General features: G+C 36.8%; 1 protein-coding gene across 1 annotated transcript in view; it reads right to left on the bottom strand.

Annotated features, from left to right (window-relative positions):
• The window catches only part of Gk1 (Glycerol kinase 1), a 107,006-nt gene that overhangs the window by 4,452 nt on the left and 84,045 nt on the right, over positions 1 to 18,509 (bottom strand). The gene's annotated exons all lie outside the window — the stretch shown is intronic.

Raw genomic sequence — 18,509 nt, 5'->3', positions numbered from 1 at the left:
CAAGAAATGCCAAAAGGCCCAAGTACCCATATCACACACGCATACTATTTTCCTCCACAACTATCAGACCACTCCCCAGACCCTGATCCATTGATGCATTTGGGGGCTTAGGTGACAATGGCCAAGGGGGAATCTTGCCAGGACACTGATAAGTACACTGTTTTGATGACCTTGCTTTTCTGCTGCTGACACAAATTGTAGTCAGGCCTATTTCTTTTGACTATTTAATTCTTCCCTTCATCTTTTAGATGACCTTGGCTTGTCTTATGAACTGGATATTCTATATTCTACATGCATTCACTCCTTGGCAGGCCCCTTGGGTTGCAGACTTCAGTCTGTTCAGGGTCAGGTCCCAGGCATGCAGTTACAAGTCCCCTGTATTTGTGGGTAATGGGGGGTACCAGGCACCAGGGCTGATGGTGGGAAGGGTCTTGACCCCATTGATAAGTGTTTGTCCACCTTAAGGAAGGCACTCTCCTTAGCAGAAGACTGATCCCCACAGGCACCCTTTCATGTGCAGAGTTTCACAGGATAGGAGGACTGCAATCCTCCAAAAGGGGGTACACTATTGTAGACTTGCTGCCACTACAACTTCTCCTGATGGAGCAGGGACTCCTAAAACCCCATCTCTTGTTGATGACCTTGAAAAGGAAAAAGACTTGGGAAATGTTTTGGAATTTATATTAACTGGAACCATGCACAGCTGATTTTTAATAAATTCTAAATCTATGTTGGTACAGAAGGTTCCATTGAATTAGAGCTTTGATACTGTTTATGGATAATTTAAGTTGGGAGCAATAAAAGTTAGAAATAGACTTGGAGAGGAAAATTAGGTACTTTGAAACATGGATAACTTTTTCAAATGCCAAAAATGCTATGAAAGTTTTCAAAGAACTTACACCCAGAAATATAGAAATGCAGTGCTCTCTGGCAGACTCTCATCCTATGTATCTGGACATGCACAAACCACCTGACCAAAATGAAGACCCCCTAAGAAAATACCAATATATAAAGATCACCTGATCCACCTAGATGGCAAATCATAACTCACGGTAATTGTGGAAATCTCTTCAGACTGAAGAAATTCATAAACCAAAAGCTTGCTCATATAAAAACATCAGACATAAACACTTTGGATGAAATAGTTTTCTTGTCAAACACAATCTATTGGACAGGCAGCAATACTATTAAATATAGAGGACAGATAGGACAAAAAGAAAGCCTAAAAAACTTTAAGGGAGTAATCTTTAATGAAGATGTATATGACCTGCCAGAAGAGGAAATCTTAGAGATGTACCCTTATAACGTGTGGAAGATTTTTAAAGTACCACACTCATCGGTGATCATCATAACATTTGTAAATTCACGTTTGGCAAATGAAATTGTTCTAGAGAAGGAAATAATGAAGGTGCGACCATACAAGCCCAGGGTGTTCCAGTGTTATAATTGCTATAGATTTGGTCATGCTTCCCGTATTTGTATTGGTGACAAATTATGTCAATATTGTTCACAACATGAACATGGTGAATGTGATAGACTCATGGTATGCACAAATTGTAAGGGAAACCATCATGCACACGATAAGATTTATAAGATGTATGTCTGGGGACAGGAGGCATTAATAAATTCCTTAGATGAGCATATCAGCATGTGCCAAGCCAAGAAGCTCCTTACCAAGAATTCCTACATATTTAGTTAAAACTAAATCTTTCGCAACAATAGATAATACAGTGAGACCTCTCATTAACGGACGTTGATTAGCTGTGTTTTCAGTGTCTTTGGTGCTGTTTAGTGCGTGCAGTCACTATGCCACCCAAAAACCACTCCAAAACGCCAAAAACACCGCAAACAGCTAATTAACGTCTGTTAATGAGAGGTCTCACTGCACTCTAATTTCCAATGCTGGAGCTTCAAAACCACCCATAACGAGGCTTCCAGAGCCTCCACTTGTGAGATTCTCTGAGCCTCCTTTGATAGAACTCCTTGGGCCCCTTCTGATGGGGCCCCCTGGTTCCCATGAGAGGGGGCTTCCCAGCCCTGATCTGAAGGGGCAATCCAACCCCCCCTCAGATGGGACCTCCAGGACCACCTCTGTTGGGGGTTCACAGGCCTCTTCTGTTGGGGCTTCATAGGCCTCTTCTGTTGGGGGCTTCCCAGCCCTGATCTGAAGGGGCAATCCAACCCCCCCTCAGATGGGACCTCCAGGACCACCTCTGTTGGGGGTTCACAGGCCTCTTCTGTTGAGACCTCATGAGTTCACCCCACAGGAACACACCAAACTTCCTCCTTGGAGATACAACATAGTTCCTTCCCAAAGCCAAAGAATCAGCCTGCATCTCAGGACCAAGCAGGTCCTGGGGAGTGGCATGGATCCCTAAATTTGAAAAAAAAAAAAATTGGCAGAAAAAAATACTCGGTATAGAGTTAAAAAAAAAAAAAAAAAAAAAAAAAAATTTTCCAAAATCATCATCCTGTGATAATACACCGGCGAAACTATGATGAAGAAATGGAGACCCTCAAAGTATGCCAAAATAGGGCTCACACTCCATCTCCCCATTTTTCACCTCGGTCATCCAGCTATAACAAATGTTAGAGTAGGCCACCTCGTCTTGTCAAAAAAGTCCTCATTTTTGTCCTCGGGCAAAGGGAAAAATAAAATTAAAGACAAGAATCGGACAGTTTGATTGTTTGCCCGATGAAATTGCCCGTTGTCAAGCAAAGCCCTCGTGCCCGGCGGACAGTGCTCGACCGTGAGGACGTGGCATAAGAACCAGAGATTCACCCAAATTATTTTGCAGGCTTGTGCTATGCAAATCTTTCCTAACAGATGGAGCACACTATGTTCATTATACCTTGATCCAACATTAGAAGATGGACTGTGAGATAGATCCAGCAATCCACAGCAACTTGAGCCGAGTGATTTACAGTCCCTAATTGATCAACTATCCCAACCCTATATTCTTATTGGCGACCTTAAAGTAAAGCATATGCTTTGGGGAGAATCCCACTGTGATCACTGGGGTTATTTAATAGAGATGCTAGACAATGACATAACTTTAATGAATGATAGATCCCCTTCAAGATATGATATTGAAATCAAAGACTGCTACTAACCTCACAATCTGTTCTTCAACTTTGAAGTTAGACTTCCTGTGGTCAGTGACTAGAAATAATCACAGCCCTTATCAATGGCCTATCCTCTTGAAATATATACAGAATACTCCATCTCCATGCTTACCCAAGTGGAAAACTGATGAGGCAGATTAGGGCCTGTTCCATAGCTCGACTAAAGTTGATTGTAGCCTCATAAAATTTCAAAGTTGTTTATCAGTATATAAAGATCTTGAGAATTTATATATATGGGGCCATGATGTCTATATCTAGAACGTCGGGAAATCCTCATCCTACAGTCCCTTGGTGGATTGATTCTTGCACAATAAGTCCGAAAGTAGCAAGAACTTGTTACAAAAGATATTGTAAATACCCTTGTCTTGTTAGTAAAATTATCTATAAAAGAGCTCTTGCAAAAGAAAAGAAAAAATATTCAAACAAGCAAGGAGGGAATCCTTTATTAGATATATTAGCGAATTAGAATACAATTCTCCTCCACTGGTCTGGAACAGAATACAAAAATTGCAAAGTAAATTTGTACTACTGTACCTCGTTTACTTAAAATGAAAGTACAAGATGCACAAATATCTGATACAGGGGAGGTAGCTCAAGCTTTTGGCAAGCACTCTGCAAATATATCAAACGCCCTTCACTACTCTCCTTCATTTCAGACCATCAGGAACAATGACAAGGTCGTTCTTCCTACTAGTTCTAACTCAGAGGAATAAAATCTTCCATTCACCCTTGAAGAACTCGAACATGCAATATCTTTATCGTTACCAACATCTTCAGGATAAGATGATATGATTTATCCCATGATCTCGAACCTGCCGCAAAGCAGCAAAAAATTCCTTTTAGACATCTTGAATAGTTTTTGGAATGCTAGAACTTAAGATTACAGAATTTTAATAATTGTCCCTGTCTTAAAACCTCTAAAAGACTTGTCTTCCCCATAATTATAGACCCATAGCCCTCATGAGCTGTATTAAGCTGTGTCCAGACAATCTGGCGTGCCTGTCAGGCAGCGTGTTTGGTGGGCAAATTCTGCTGGGCCTGTGCATGAATGTTGTCTACACAGACCTCGAAGATTTGACCAAGTTGGCCGGCAAAGAAGAAGAAACACAGCAAGAAACAGAAGTTGTCGACCAAACTGGCTTGAATTTGGAATGGCTGGCCAAGCTCTGGAACCTGGCAAAAGAATTGAAAGAGGGGTCACAGGAATGGGACGATGATATGGTTCATTCTGTGCAATTTTGCAACAAGGTCGACGAAGTCATGAATCCCTACTAGATGCTCTTTGAATGGAGAAAGAAGCAGCGTCAGCAACTTCCATCACAGTGTATTTTCAGCCTCACAAAAAAGAGGCGGTTCCTGCTGCTACTACTGCAGTTGCACCTTTGGAAGAAGTGGAAGAGGTGTCCCAGGAAAGGGCACCGCCGTCTGAAGAGATGTAAAATACAATCATCGGCTGCACGGTAGAAGTCATCATCAGCTTCATCATTTCTACTGTGCAGAAAATTCATCATCATTCATATTTTACTTCAACTTCTTTTGTGTTGAGTAAAGTAACAATCTTTATTTTTAATTATAAGTGTAATTGCTTAACAGTTGTCCTTGTTAATAGAGTACTGTAATGGGTGGGTTATTAACAGTACAGGGAGGGTTTTAAAAGTCTAAATACACATTAGATAAATACTGTAAATATGGTGTCCCTACTTCGCTGAAATGCAGTTATCGTGGCTGGCCTCGGAACCAATCTACTGCAATAAACGAGGGATCACTGTATAGCCATATTTTTCGATTTAGAGACCCTACAATACTACCTAATGAACTGGCAACTTGTTGAAACTTACTGAATGGAGTATTGATGGAAATGCATTCTATACCTTGAAAGATTTTATTTCAGAACATTACCTAAAAGTGAGAATAGGCTTGGCTACATCTGCCAACCTTCAGGAAGAAGGGATCTCGCAGGGAAGTGTTCTCAGCCCAACACTGGTTAATATAGCCATAATTAGCCTACTTGAGAAAGTTCTTGTTGGAGTACAAGGATGGTTATTTGCAGATAACTATACAGTATTTTGTACTGTATCTACAGCTATTGAGGCCTCCCACAAGATTCAGGCAGCTATTAATACTACAAATATTGGGCAAGTACTAGAGGTTTCCGATTCTCCTCTGAGACAACCAAAGCCATCCATTTCTGTCAATCAAGATGTAGAGAAGAGATTCCTACATTGTTCTTAAATTCTATCTTGCCATATGAAGATCATGTAAAGTATCTTGGTATTGTTTTTGACAAGAAATTAACTTTTACTCAACACCTCAATGAAATGGAAAGTAATGTAAAGCTCTGACTAAACATCCTACAGGTAATTTCTGGCATTAATTAGGGAGCCAATAGAACTTCACTTTTAAGAATTTATCAGGCCTTGTATCTTAGTAAAATAGATTTATGGGTCAGAATGTAAGACAACATTAGCTAAGCTGGACAAGGTTCATAATATGGCATTATGTATATACATGGGAGCTTACCACATTTCTTCTGTGGAGAGCTTATATGTAGATGCTGGATTTCCCCCACTACTTAATTGTAGAAAAGAGGTTTGTGATATTTATCAAGAATCCTTTTTAACAAGTCCAATCCAAATTACAAATATGTAAAACAACCAAATGATAGGACACCAAGCAGACCAAAACTGCCCAAGCCAGTTGAAGTTCGTGTGGTAGACTCATCTTGTCAGATTTGACTTCTTCCTCAAGCAGTGGCATAACTTAACATCCCCTATTATCTCCCTTGGAAAAGAGAAAAATTACGAGTATGTACAGCATATGAGAAGAAAAGATATTCAGATGCCCAGCTCAAGACAAATTTTCTTGAACACTCGTCTGAGCACTTGAACGCTAACAACATATATACAGATGGGTCAAAAACCCCTGATGGAGTAGGTTGCTCTGTGGTTATGCCAGGCATCGTAATTAAAAAGAAATTACCTGTAGTTTCCTCCGTTTTTACAGCACAACTGCTGGCAGTCCTAAACGCCATAAATATATATTTTCTAACTTCCTCTATGGTAGAAGTTATGTTGTATACACTGACCCGATTAGGGAAGTTGTTTCTCTCTCATTATCTGGTCCAAGGAATTAAAGATTGGACTTTTCTATTAATCAGTAGAAAATGAATAAATGTCAATTTTTGTTGGGTTCCGTCCCATGTTGTAATCATTGGTAATAAACAGGCTGATGTAGCAGCGAAGGAAGAAACTAGGCTTGACCACTGTTTCAGCATGGGAATCCCCAGTCCAGGATTTAAATTTTTTATCAAAGCTTATTGCATAGACCAGTGGTAAGAACACTAGTCTAATTTGACAAGTAATCTTAAATTAAAGAATATTAGACCTGTTCAATCATGGCTCCACTGCCCAATGAACAGGTCTAGCATTATTTAAACTAGGTTGCGAATCGGCCACATTTGTGCAACCCATAAATATCTGATGATGAGTGGGGTAGAGAGGCAAGTTCCTCAGTGCTTTACTTGTCAGTAAAACATGTTTTGGTAGAATGTCCCTTGTATGAAAATCAGCATAGGACTGTCACTCTTAGAAAGTCCTTGGTAGAATTTTTTAATGAACATTCTGCATTGGAACATAGCATAAAATTCTTAAAAGAAGTAAATCTGTTTTACAGTATTTAATTTAAACTGCACTAATTGTACTCTTTATTCAGTCTTGCATTAATTATAGGATAGGAATGCATTTGGGGTTGAAAAAATTTCACATACCAGTGTACGTGGGTGTTTGTGTATGGGTGTGTATATATAAATGTTTAGGTATATATACATATGTGGGTGTATGTATTTACCAAGCTACACTTGTGGTGTCTCAGCTCAGTATGTCATCATATGTAATTTGCTCTTAAATTTGTGTATTGTTTTTGCACACACTATTGTTTCATCTAGCATGTTCCATACATCCACCATTCTGTGGGAAAGCTGTTCTTTTTCGGGTCTCTTCTATAACTGTCCTTTTTGAGCTTCTTTCCATGTCCTCTTGTATCTCTTATATAACTGTCCTTTTTGAGCTTCTTTCCATGTCCTCTTGTATCTCTTATATAACTGTCCTTTTTGAGCTTCTTTCCATGTCCTCTTGTATCTCTTATCCCAATTTATTAAGTCTTCTATACCATTAATTTTTCTTCCATTTCTTCATTGTAGAATTTTTCCCAGTTTGATTTAAGAATTTTTTTCCTAAGTTTCTCAAAGTCTGCTTTACTATATATCAGTCTTCCTTTTCTGTGTTTCTCATTTCTCTCTATAAATTTCCTCCTTTAGTTCTAACTCAAGTAGTTTATGGTCACTTCACAATTGGGGTCTTGTATGTGTGTGTATTTACCTAGTGTATTTGTGTGGATAAATTAATACCTACTCCTGGCTCCAATTGCATATCCTATCCAAGGATTCATGTTACAATCTACAAGCCTCTTCACTTTCTTTATAGTTTTTGGATCATTGAGTAAATATGAATCACTGGTTGTTTTACCCCCTCATGTCCATAATACACATCAAGCATACTGGTGACACTGATTCCTGTGATAATACCACTACTAACAGTTATGTCCCTTCATGAAACTTTCCTTTCACTACTCTTCCTCTTAATCTGTTACTCAGGAAGTTTCTTATCAATCATTTTTTGAGCCTGTTTTTAGTTGTTCAAGAAAATCCTAAATATCCCCTTCTATTGACAAATTTCTTTAATTCTAATTTTTTGTCCTCTTGCTTTTAATTTCCTTATTGTCCCCTGATTTCTAGATAATGATTAACATTCATTTTATTAACCTTTAGTTCCTGTTTAGTTTCAAGATAAAATGTGTCTTTACCTAGTTGTAACTTACGGGAAGAGGAGCTACACTTGTGGTGTCCTGTCTGTGTCTCGCCATGTCAAATTTGCTCTTAAATTCGTGTATTGTTTTTGCACACACTATTGTTTCATCTAGTATATTCCATACATCCACCACTCTATAGGGGAAGCTGTTCTTTTTCAGGTCTCTTTTATAACTGTCTTTTGTGTGTGTTTGTCTGTCTGTGTCTTTCTAGCTAGTCTTGTTTGCTTCATTTCTAATAAGGATTGCATGACATTAGTCAATTCTCCCATTCACATCCACTACTTTTTGTCTTTGGGAAAGGTAGCAATTAGTCTTCCTCCAGGAAAGAAAGTCTATAAGTTGGCATTGCCCTTTGCAACCATCACTATTTTAACATCAAATTCTGTCATCCACTTTGGATTTAAACCATAAGATGTTTTCATTGTATTTTGATGCTGAAAATACAAGAGCTTCTACCTTTGTGGATATCATGCCATTATTGAGAAATATTTTGGGCTCATAGTGCTAAGTGGAAGCCCTGGATCAACTACTAGGTTAAGAATATGTATATATGCAGGAATATGTTCCCATAATATGGATATATTTGTGTGCAGCAGCCACTAATAAATGACCAGGGGCCATCAGAGTTTAAGGCCTATCTCATGGTGTGGAGATAAGATACGGTATTGGTGTGGATTCTCGTAAAATGAGGTCACATAATTTTTTAGGTTAAAATCCATCCCAATTGTTAACATCTAAAAGAGTACTTTTAAGTCAACATGTGTAATATATTTCATGTGTTAAACAACAGATTCAGTAACTTTAATTTATTAAAACCTAAAAGTTTTCTATTGCACAGTGTAAGTACATGTATGGAAATTTTTACATTTCAGCATTCACATAAAACAAATTAAGAGTTCTGCGATCTTCATTTACACCATAAAGGAAAGATGGGAAAAGTGCATAAATATCTATCAAAATATCAACTTTTCAAGAATAGGGATATGTAAGAATATGCAAGCCCAGTTACATGTGTTCCTGATAGAGAAAAACAATTACAAAAGCAATCAAATTAAAGTTCAATGAGATTAATGACTCACTAGAATCACATTTTATTGAGATTCATGCTATGTCTGGCTTCCACAACTGGACTGTTCTTTCAACTTTAGTGAAAAATTTCACAACCATTCATCACATACATGTGTTCAGTGTTCCAACAGATGTCTCCAACACCAATGATGATAAAGTTAATATTTGGCAGTTAGCTGGATACATTAATTATATTATCTCATTATATTTTTCTGATTTCTGGGAATATTTATTCAGGTGTACAGATGGCCTATGTGAGCCTCTAGTGCTACCAATCTCTACAACCAAGATTCTACCCACATCAGCCTTACCCAAACAATAGATATGTCTAACTATGCCATATCAATTAGATTAATCTAGGTCCCTACACACATTTCAAATGGCTTTACATTGAATAACATTTCCGGAGAATGTCAATTGTAGATAAAAGTAGAGGTATAATTATCACTCCTTGCATACCTTATGCAAAATCTTTTGAAACTGATATCTGTAAACATTAATAATACTTCATATTAACATTAATAAAAACCCTTCAAAAACTGTTACATTTTCCAATGTAACAATCTGCCAATGGAAGACCTATATTTTATACTTCATGTGAAACTCCAGAGATCTTAAAGTCAGTGGTACTGTTTCAACAGTCACCCACCTGCATGCCTGTACAGCCAGGTTCTTATGTTCACTGACAGCTCTGTAGTACCTCTGCCTGCATATGTTGCAATTACATGGCCTGATACTCGGAACCAATGATGGGAGCCTGTACAAGGTTGTCCTGTGAGACGGACATCAGAAATGATCAAATTCCATCAATACCCTGGCCTCTATATGAAGTAGCAACTCCATGTTTTTAGCACTCTGCCACCAGATAGGGCCTAATACAGTAGCTTCATTACCTTTATCTTTCCTCCACTTTCTCCAACTAACTAATGGCAAAAACCAACCCACACTGACAGAGTGCAATCAATCTATTGCCCATTCTATTTTGCAACATTTATAGTATCCTCACACTAGCCACAAAACCATTAACATTAAGTTTTTGCCAACATCTACCTACTTTTATGAAATAAGCAACATTACAACCAGTTATGTGCACAACCTATGCACAAAATGTATGAGGTAGCAAATGTTGGCAAAAAACTCATTAATATTAAGTTTGGTGGCTGCTGTGACGATGCCTTTAGTGAAGAGATTTTATGGAACTCATATGTAGGACAATGCAGCACAATATGCTATGTTTTCAGAGTGGTGGTTGCATCAAATGTCTAGGAAGTAATTTATCTGTTGGACTGATATCTGGAGAAGTACAGTGAAGTACAGAATCTGGCAGCCTATTAAGGAGTTTGCTTTGTGATAGGTACATCTTTTTATATAAAAGTATTGTAGGGTTCTGGGGCATGTTATTGTAGGCATTTGAATAGAATGTTTTCATGCTGCATTTGAAGGACAGTGTGTGACGTGATGAAGTTTTCTATATACAGTGATGATAACCATATTTCAGCCATCCAAATCCCTTACCTGGACCTGTTCTGAGTACATTCAGTTCCTATTTGTCTTCAGTATGAGGTCTTTCATGTGAGGAGTGAAGGTCTTGTGTGTGTCAAGTGAGGCCAAGTAGTTTAGGTTTTTTGTCTAGTGGAAAAGGTTGACAGTTTAATTTGACCACTGGGTGTTTCTTTGATTCATGTTCGTTTGGGCAAGTGATGCTGCCATTGACTTCTGAAAGGATACAGATTTTCTGTTATGTGTTAGCCATAATTCTAGCCTGTTGAAATAATGGAGTATTTCTGGCTACTATGTTGTAGTTGCAACATTAAACTATTATTGTTGTCATCTGTTTATATGGGCAGGAGTGGAAAGGGTAGGAGTGGGTGCATGCCTCTGACTTGGCTATCTTCCATATTAGGGGGAAGAAGCCAATGGTATATAAGTGTTGTGCTTTGTGTTTGGGGTGAGAAGGTAGTGTGCAAAAATGTTGAAGAATTCTAGTGATAATATTGTCCCTTGGGAGGATTCTATAGTATTAACTTTTGGTCCATAAATGGTTGTCTTGAGATACACTGAATTCTCTCCCAGCTAGGAAGTGTGCTAGTCTCCCATCTTCCTAGTCATGGATTTAGGTCTCTCACTTGTCACTGATTCCCAGCAGTGACTATTACCTGCTAATGGTAAAAGCATGTAGGGCAAAGGTGACTGCTGTGGCTGCAACTGGCATAAGTTCCTCACTTTAGAAAGTTTGTCCTCCATATAATTGTCACTTATGCACTTCAGTTCACATTACCTTTTTCAACAGTGCATGCTGGTCCCATTTAATAATCCTCTGGTTGATGAGAATTCACAAATGTGATATCTTGAAATTTGCATCACCATTTGTTTAAAGAGTATGTATTTACCTAGTTGTATTTTACGGGACAAGAGCTATGCTCGTAGTGACCTGTTTTCGTATCTCTCCACATCCAGTTTATTCCTAAAATCGTGTATAGTTTTGGCATTTACTGTTTCTCCATTCAGTTTGTTCCACACATCAATCACTATGTGGGAAGCTATTCTTTTTCAGGTCTTTTCTGTAGCTGTCTTTCTTTAGTTTCTTTTCGTGTCCTCGTTTCTGTTCTGTCCCACTTTAATAAGTCGTCTCTGTTGAGAATCATCCCTTTCATAATTCTGAAAATGGTCAACAAATTGCCCATTTCTCTTCTCTGTTCCAGTGATGACAGATGTAATTTTTCCAATCTTTGTTGGTATGTCAGGTTTGTCAGTGTAGGCACCATCTTTGTCACTGCTCTTTGTATTCTTTCTCACGTTCTTTGTGCTAGGTGCCCAGTGTTGCAGCATATTCTAGTTTAGGTCTTATCAGTGTAACAACTACTTTTTTTATCCATCTCCTCATCTATGTGGTCAAAGGCCACTTTCATTAATCTCAATAAGTTATGTCTCTCCAAATAATTTATTGACATGTTTGTTAGGTGTCAAGTCACTTGAGATGATTACTCCCAGGTCCCTTTCTGAATTGACTTTTTTGACTTGTTTCCAATTTTATACTTTCCCGATACTCTATTTTTACTTTTTCCAAATTCCATTTTATACATTTTTTTAATGTTGAAATTCATCTCACTTTTCCGACTCCATTCCCATATTTTGTCTAGGTCTTCTTGTAGCGATATGCAATCTTCTTCTGTTCGTACTCTCTTGAGTAATTTGGCATCGTTAGCAAGGAAGTTCATATAACAGTTTACTCCCTCATCCATATCATTTATATACATGACAAACATTAAAGGAGCCAGTACAAAGCCTTGTGGGACCCCACTTTTCACATTTTCCCAGTTCGAATTTTTGTCTCTAAGTACCACTCTCATTTTTCTCCCAGTTAAGAAATCCTTCATCCATTCCAGCAGTTTACCTTGTATTCCTAACATTTCAAATTTTCATATTAATTTTTTATGTGGTACTTTGTCGAATGCCTTCTGCAAATCTAAGTAAAAGCAGATTAGGTTTGTGGTGCATGATCTTCCACTTCTAAAGCCAATTTGTTTGGGGTTTATTATTTAATTTTCTTCCAAGTGTTTGGTCCATTTGTTTCTGATTAACTTTTTGCATATTTTTGCTACTGTGCTTGTAAGGAATACCGGTCTGATATTTGTAGGATCTTCCCTATTTCCTCCTTTGTATATTGGTACAATGTTTTCATCTTTTCAATCTTGCGGCACCTTTCCCTCTGAGTGATAAGTCAATTATCTTGAATAGTTTATCTGTCAATTCATCTATACACTCATTCAGTATCCAATTTGCAATTCCATCTGGTCCATGTGATTTCCTGACATCTAGGTTTTTTATTTAGTCTCATTTCTTTTTGTGTTACCTTTATTTCTTTCATCGTGGGTGATCTTTCTTGTCCATCTTCCCAAGATTGTGAGCTCTCGATTGTAAAAACAGATCTAAAATGTCTGCTCATAACTTCTGCCATCTGTGTCATCTACATATTCTTGATCTCCATGCAATTTCACTATTTCATGTTTATCCTTTAGTTTTTCATTTATGTATCTGTAAAAGAGTTTAGGTTGGTCCTTATATTTGTCTAAAATATATTTTCCATAATTTATTTTTTTCTTTCTTACGTATATTTACATATTTGTTCCTAAGTTTTAAATATGTTTGCCATTTGGATTTTTTCTTTTTTCTTTTTTCCATTTTCTCCAGGCTTTATCTCTCCTGTCTCTAGCCTCACTACATCTTTTGTTATACCAACACTTGTACTTTTCTTTGAATATGTTCCATTTGTCTTCCATGTTCGTTTCCTCTTTAGAGAATTTATCCCAGTTTGTGTTTTGGAATTTTTTTCTTAGTTTAACAAAATCCGTTTTGTTGTATATTAATCTTCCTTCTCTGTGTTTTGTCATTCCTGTCTACGTGTTCTGTTCTTTTAATTCAAACTCTATTAGTATATGGTCACTCTTTCCAATTGGTGTTTTTTACTCCATTTTGTTCACAATATCTGGTTCAGAAGCTAATATCAAGTCTAGTTTTGATGGTTCCTCATTATTTCTATATCTAGTGTTTTCCATAACCCATTGTGTTAGGGTGTATTCGATGGTCATATTCAGTGGAATGTTGCTCCAAAGTTCATCTCCTCTGTTAACTATCATTTCTTCCCAGATTATGTCTTTTGCATTAAAATCACCCATGATTACTATGTTTCCACCCTCTTTCAGTAACTCGCTTAGCACAATCATTGTGTCTTCCAATAATTTGGAATGTTTGCTGTCTGACCGCATATGCGTTTTTGGTGGTACGTACACTGCTACAAATTTTCTGCTTTTCATCTTTTTGTTAGCGATTTTGATCATGATTAATCCTACATTGCCTTGGCCTTCAATAATCTTTGTCACATTTAGATCCTTTTTGGCCAATATCATAACACCTCCCTGCTTTTCTGTTCTGTTTTTCCCCCAGTGGTTGTATAGACCATGTCCCACTATGCTTGTTGATAGAGGTCCTTTCAATTTTGTCTCTACTATTCCCATGATGTCAGGTTTTTCTATTTCTAGATAGTCATTTAGTTAATTGATTCCAGAGATCATGCCATCGATATTTGTGTATGCCACTTTTAGTTTCATATTTTCTTTTCTTTTTTGGTTTAAGTTTCCATTTTTATGTACCATTTTTTCAGTCTCAAGTCTAAAAAAAACTAAAAAAAAATTTCCGTCTCTGTTCTCTTCTCATTTCTATCATTGGCTTCAATTCTGAGAGCTTTGTTTTTCTCTTTTTCCTCATCACTCATTTCCTTTTGTATCCATATGCGTTTGAATTTCTCACTGTTTGCCAGTTTAACTGCTTTTGATAATGCCTCCTTAGCTATCATTTGGGTTCTTTAGTTTTATTTTCAGAGGTCATGTTTTTTTCTTTCAAATATTTGCCTATTCTATGGATTTTGTATATTTCTTTATCAAAATTTTGCCCTTCATCCTGTATTTCTTTCAGAATCTCCACTATTTCCGTCTTTTCTCTCTGGTATCTATACATATTGTGTTTTTCCTGGATACCATGGACTACAATGCATTTACCTTTGTCAACTGTATCTCCCACCCAATTTTCCTTTTCTTTAATTACTTTCATAACTGTTTTTGCATTTTCCTCCATCTGCTTTTGTACTATTTCTCTAAAACATATTTTTTTTTATTTTCCTGTTCGTTTCCATTGACTTTTTATTTCACTGAGGTCTGTTTCTTTGATTGATTCTTCCACCTTTCCAGTCACTACTTGGAATTGCTCTTTGACTTTTTTCAGTTCATCATTTCTATTTTTGTCTTCATTTTTCATTCTCTCGTTTCCTCTTTTTAGGATTTCAATTTGGCTCTTTAGGTCACTTAATTTTTTAATCATTTGCTCATTACTCTTACGCAAAGTAATCAATTCTCTATGTACAACTCGGTAGTCCAATTTTAAATCTATACTTTCTTCCATTAAGTCATTTATTTCATGATTTCTTAATGCATTATTATATCTAATTTCTCTATCTATATCTAAGCTTTTTCCCATTTCACCTGGGTTTTTCCGAAACCCTGAGAAAAAGTTACTTTCCCACCTTTGGTTTTTCCTTGGAGTATCAATTACACAAGAGCGTTTGGGGATGACGCCTCTAGGACTTTCTACTCTACGTCTAATCCTCTTTTAGTCGGTTCATTTGTTATTCTTTCTTCTTTACCTTCCTCCATTTTGCCAAAAACTATACTTATTTCAAGAACTGGAAAAACTTTTACCGGTCATATGAGTACCATAGTTCACCCATCCCACACAATAACAACTGGTTTCCTTTGTTGTCAGTGACGAAACCCAACTTGTGAGAATCAATTCAAACATGCCATCGCTGTCTACCAGCTATAAAAAAAAAAATTGTATTTTCTATAATTTGTGTCATTTTAGTTAGTGTCATGGTCCAGTCTTTCAAAATTAACTTGACACCTTAATAAGGTGGAAAGGCCCTTTTGGTATAGATATATGTAGGTATGCATTTTTCAGAGAAGCTATTCATGCACTTGGGGTACCGAAATATTGACAGGAAATTAAGTTCCTGCTTAATACTTTTAATGCACGAGTTACTATTTACAAAGCAGCAGCATTTATAGTAGGCACTTTAATGATAGTTACTGTATACTACACTTTCATTAGTACATGCTGGGTATTCTTTGCTATTCATTATGGTATTTAATGACAACAAATATTAACCACATAGTGTAGATATGAATTCCTTTATAAATGTACCATATTTTAATGTTCTTTTATTTATTTGGTTTAATGTCAAACTTTCCCTCTCTCAGAGAGGGTTTGGACAGTGCCACCTTAAAGAGGGATTTTTTAAACTTGGAATTTAATGTGGTATGCTCTTACTACAATCTTGTATACTCTCAATTTACCTTCACTAATCTTGAGCCTAAGTAGTGATACTATAAAATCTCACAAGATTATAGTTTTGCAGTAAAATTATATTTCTAAAAATGTAAGGTACTGTATGCAGTATCATTGTTTTATGGTTGTTACTATTATTTACAGTAACATGTTAATTTAAACATTATACTTGTAAGGGGTACGAATCTTTCCTATGAAATTCAGCAAACAATATAAAACAACAATTCCATTATCAACAAATTTGTTTTATAATCTGTCAAATACCAATGTATTTTATACTTTTATTTCATTCTCATCATTGTCAATTATTTATGTCACATTGATATAATTGTAAGGCAAATTAATCTTTACAAGGAAATTCAAATGCCAATTGACAGTTCTATTCACCAGATAATAAGATTCAATTATCAATTTGTTTTATAGTGTATCGTGTACCAATACATTTTACTCTATCACTAACACTTATTTTTGTCACACTAAATGTGAAATAATTCATTAACTACCTACTTGATATGGCATACATTGTGCTTTTCTAATAGTAAGCATGCAGCCATTGAAATAATCCATTCCACTGCCGAGCTTAATTCCAAACATTTATTTGACTTGCCATTCTGGAACAACCTTAAATCCTGTCTTCACATTGTCTTCCATTTCAAAATTATTAGGATGCCAGTTTTAGTGGTTCTTGGCTTGTGGCTTGGAAGCCTTAGTCCTAGCCTTATTTTTCACACAAGTTCTTCACTTTACATAATGAAAATACACTTAACAAGCTGACTTCTTGCTTCCAATTGGCTTATAAGTCCAGTACCCACCTGTACACATTATATTGAGGAACTGCATCAAAAGTCTTATTTCTGCCTGTCACCATTACCATCATATGGATCAAAGTGCTAATAAAAAAAAAAAAGTCCCTCACATTAATAATAATAACATTACCATTCTGTCATGAGGGGATGAAGAGGGGTGGGGGGTTTGCCGATTAAGTAAAGTGGCCTTGCTCTGGATGTATCATCTTGCTACACTGCTTTTGACCCAGGGCAGTAGGTGAGATACAGGGATGACCTATCATCCATGAAGAGCCAAGATGAAATGATGGTCAATCAGAATGGAATGGGTGGGAGTAGGTATGCCCCTATGACCTGGATACCTCCCTTATAAGGAAAAAAGGTCTTCGTATATTGATAGATATATAAGGTTTGTGAGCAATGTGCTGGAGGAATGCTTTCTTTGAAACATTATTGATTCGGTGAGGTAGGCACATGTATTCTGATTTCTATGAAGGACCTGTGTTTCCATTGGCTTGGATATAATAGAAAGGAGACAGGTATGTAGAATGCTGGGTTCTCTGGTAATTTGCTTGGTTTTAGGGTGGAAAATATGTACTGTAATCTTTATTCAGATTGTTGGGATGTGGTTATTTGACCAGGCAACTGGATACAGAAAGTCTAAGATTGATCTGTGATGTAGGTTAAAGTTGTGTCAACTTGAGAAATTTCCTACAAATTTTGGAAATAGATTATGCTGATTGGAGTTTTCCAGTTTACACTGGAGAGGGACTATTGGGGCCATGGGGGTGAAGCAGGACTTGTGAGGGGTGTAAGAAATGGGAGCACAACAAAGTGCTCCCACACACAGATGACCTAATGATAACAGCTCGGCACTGCTACTTTGAATTGCTGCCCAAATAAACCTCAATAAGCTAGAATCGTGGCTGACAAAATGTCTGCATCCCTGCAGAAGTCATCAGTGATGCTGCTTACTTTGACTACCATAAATTTAAGATGCACTTGATAGGTTTAATTAATCTTTCCTACTGTACAATATCTAAAATAGTTGGCATCATTTGATACGCACATGCACATATACACTGATAAATTGAGACAGTAAAGGAACCATTGAGTTGAGAGTAGATGGAACCATCTATTTCAACTATATAACTAACAACAACTACAGACTTATGCAAAAACACAGGCAGAAATAATTAGAATTTCTAGTGTGTTTAGCAAGGATATCTACTTTGAGGAAAAGGATGAAATAAAGATGGGCTGAGGGACATAAAAGATGTGTAAGCAGCAAAAAAAACTACTGGAAATACTAAATGTAAAATCCCTGGTGCCACATAGGATCTCCAATAGGATACTTAGGAAATCTACAGAGTAGCTTAATAGATGAGGTTCACAAACTGGATATACAGTAATTAGAGGGGAAAATGCCAAGATTTAAAAAAGGCTAATGAATGTACAAATTTATAAGAGGAATCTAGAAAGAAATGGGGAGCAACTTCATAATTGTGTGAGAACCGAGACAGATGGAGAACATATTTAGGAAAGAGAAAAATCTTTACAGGTAAACAATTTAAATATAAAAAGGAAGGTCATGCATATATTTGTTGTTTTGTTCAAAAATACTCAATGTGCTGTAAGAAATGAGTGGGTGGACTATGCATACTTAGATCTGATGAAAGATTTCAAGAAAGTATCTTGCAAAAGATTAGTGTTGAATATTGGAACTTGTAGGAAAACACTAAGGGGAATCTGCTGGAATAGGTGAAG

The sequence above is a fragment of the Oratosquilla oratoria genome, chromosome 21 (genome assembly GCF_046742065.1).
Source record: "Oratosquilla oratoria isolate Oo_2021 chromosome 21, ASM4674206v1, whole genome shotgun sequence".
Lineage (NCBI taxonomy): Eukaryota > Metazoa > Arthropoda > Malacostraca > Stomatopoda > Squillidae > Oratosquilla > Oratosquilla oratoria.
Note: the sequence above shows the minus strand (reverse complement) of the source record. Positions and strands in the feature narration are given on the sequence as shown.